Source organism: Amphiura filiformis, chromosome 9 (assembly GCF_039555335.1).
Source record: "Amphiura filiformis chromosome 9, Afil_fr2py, whole genome shotgun sequence".
Lineage (NCBI taxonomy): Eukaryota > Metazoa > Echinodermata > Ophiuroidea > Amphilepidida > Amphiuridae > Amphiura > Amphiura filiformis.
The window spans coordinates 41,238,081-41,241,699 of record NC_092636.1 but is presented as its reverse complement, the minus strand read 5'-3'; positions in this window follow the sequence as shown (position 1 = coordinate 41,241,699).

Below are 3,619 nucleotides of genomic sequence, written 5' to 3'. Positions count from 1 at the left end.
GAGCTTCATCTTGAACAGGATTTGAGAGGGGGTTATATGCTTTGCAATCATAATAAAATTGTTGATACAGAATTTGATTTATTTAGGGAGTGGTCTCTGAAAACACCCCATATGCTAAATTACACACGTTTCATAGTTATGGCTTTAAACTGCTCTAAAATGTCGTTTTTGTCCATAACACAAAAACAGAATGTTGTATGAGCTTCATATTGCACACGATTAGGGAGTAGATAATATCCTTTTGAATCATAATAAAATTGTTGATAAAAATGTTGAGTTATTTAGGGAGTGGTCACTGACAACACCTCTTATGCTAAATGACACAAGTTTTGTAATTATGGCCCTCTTCTGTATGATACTGAGTCAATTTCCGTTTTTGTCTCATAACTCAAAAACACTACAAATGAATTTGTCGTACAATATCACAAATGTTTTGCAACATGTTTTCCAAAATGTTTTTTTAATGTTATTAAAACGTTTTGCACCCTTTATGATATAACCTAACGTGTTAAATTTATGTTTTCACTAAAACTTGTGTTTGCTGAGTATAGGCACATCCGAGCGAATCAGAAAGATTATGATGTAACAATTTGAAACAACTCATTTCTGAATATTATTTATAACAAAATACGCTTTGCGATGAGAAAAAATGAAAAAAAAAGAAACAACAATTTAATAAACTTAAAGAAAAAATAGACCACCATTGGGACTCGAACCACGCACATCAGTTAATAGCCAATAGGTTAACAGTCGGAGGACTAATCCACTACGCCACGCTGTCATTGACAATTTATCACAAAAGTAACAAAGTTTTGTTGATCTTTTATATTTTGTATTGAAATGAAATGTATATACTATTTCTTTCAATTCAAAATGGTAAAGTGTTAACAAATTTCATATATGAAATCAATGTTTAATTTTTTGCATTAAAACATTCTCAATTGGTATAGCAAATGTAAACGAACGTGACGCTTCATGAGATGCGGCCTGAAAAACATAAAATGTCGATTTTGGACCATTTTGTCATTATGGTAAACTGATACACTTTGCCATTTTTACTATACAAGTTTACACTTTCCCCGATACCTGACTACTATAAAAGAACAAAACTTGTTACTTCGATTGCGAAATGGCAGCGTGGCGTAACGGATTAGTCCTCAGACTGATAACCTTTTGACTATTGACCGATGTGGTTCGAGTCCCATTGGTGGTCTTTTTTAAAAAGTATATTCAATTGTTGTTTTTTTTTTCTTTTCTTGTCTTTTTTTCTCATCGCAAAAGCGTATTTTAATATAAATAATATTCAGAAATGAGTTGTTTATGCGTATTTATTTCAATTCAAATTGGTCAACTTAACTGTTAACAAATTTCATATATGAAACGAATGTTTCATTCCTTTTACAATAAAACATTTTCAATTGGTATAGCAAATGTAAACGAACGTGACGCTTCGTGAGATGCGGCCTAAAAACATAAAATGTCGCTTTTGGACCATTTTGTCATTATGGTAAACTGATACATTTTGCCGTTTCTACTATAGGGTGCTTGCATGGAAGATCATTAAGTTCAAACCATCCTAAAGACACGCTCCAGAGGACATGCAAATGCACGGAGTACAATACCAATCACCTGTTTAACTGGTTTTGATCGAAGTAATTCTTTGTACTCTATGCATTAGCATATCTTATGGAGCGTGTCTGGAGGATGATTTGAACCCATGACCTTTCGTGCAAACACTCTATACAAGTTTACACTTTCCCCGATACCTGACTACTATAAAAGAACAAAACTTGTTACTTCGATTGCGAAATGGCAGCGTGGCGTAGCGGAATAATCCTCAGACTGATAACCTTTTGACTATTGACCGATGTGAATGGTTCGAGTCCCAGTGGTGGTCTTTTTTTTAAATAGTATATTCATTTTTGGGGGTTTTTTTTTTTCTTTTTTCTCATCCCAAAAGCGTGTTTTAATATAAATAATATTCAGAAATGAGTAGTTTCAAAATGTTATATCATAATCTTTCTGATTCGCTCGGATATGCCTATACTCAGCATACACAAGTTTTAGAGAAAACATTTACATGTTGGGTTATATCATAAAGGGTACAAAATGTTTTAAGTTTTAATAACATTGAAAATATTTTGGAAACATGCTCCAAAACATTGTGATATTGTAAAAAATGTATTTGTAGTGTTTTTGAGTTACGAGACAAAAACGAAATTTGACTACAGTAGAGAAAGCATAATTACGAAACTTGTGTAATTTAGCATAGGACGTGGTTTCAGTGACCACTCCCTGAATAACTCAACATTTTTATCAACAATTTTATTATGATTCAAAAGGATAGTATCTACTCTCAAATCTGGTGCAATATGAAACTCATACAACATTCTGTTTTTGAGTTATGGACAAAAACGACATTTTAGAGCATTTTAGAGCCATGATTAAGAAACGTGAGTAATTTAGCATAGGGTGTTTCCAATGACCATTCCTAAATAAACCAAATTCTTTATCAACAATTTTATTATGATTACAAAGCATATAATCCACTCTCAATTCGTGTGCAATTTGAAGCTCATACGACATGCCGTTTTTGAGTTATGAGACAAAAACGAAATTTAGATGAAATATTTTGCATTCGGCAGAGACATGTCTCACCGAATGCAAAATATTCACCGAATGCTAAATTCATAATAAAATTGTTTGATAAAAACGTTTCAGTGGTCACCGAAAAATTATAAATTACACGTTTCATTGGCTCTTAACTGCTCTAAAATGTCGTTTTTGTCCATAGCTCAAAAACAGAATGTTGTATGAGCTTCATCTTGAACAGGATTTGAGAGGGGGTTATATGCTTTGCAATCATAATAAAATTGTTGATACAGAATTTGATTTATTTAGGGAGTGGTCTCTGAAAACACCCCATATGCTAAATTACACACGTTTCATAGTTATGGCTTTAAACTGCTCTAAAATGTCGTTTTTTGTCCATAACACAAAAACAGAATGTTGTATGAGCTTCATATTGCACACGATTAGGGAGTAGATAATATCCTTTTGAATCATAATAAAATTGTTGATAAAAATGTTGAGTTATTTAGGGAGTGGTCACTGACAACACCTCTTATGCTAAATGACACAAGTTTTGTAATTATGGCCCTCTTCTGTATGATACTGAGTCAATTTCCGTTTTTGTCTCATAACTCAAAAACACTACAAATGAATTTGTCGTACAATATCACAAATGTTTTGCAACATGTTTTCCAAAATGTTTTTTTAATGTTATTAAAACGTTTTGCACCCTTTATGATATAACCTAACGTGTTAAATTTATGTTTTCACTAAAACTTGTGTTTGCTGAGTATAGGCACATCCGAGCGAATCAGAAAGATTATGATGTAACAATTTGAAACAACTCATTTCTGAATATTATTTATAACAAAATACGCTTTTGCGATGAGAAAAATGAAATAAAAAGAAACAACAATTTAATAAACTTAAAGAAAAAATAGACCACCATTGGGACTCGAACCACGCACATCAGTTAATAGCCAATAGGTTAACAGTCGGAGGACTAATCACACGCTACGCTGTCACACAAAAAGTAACAAGTTTTTGT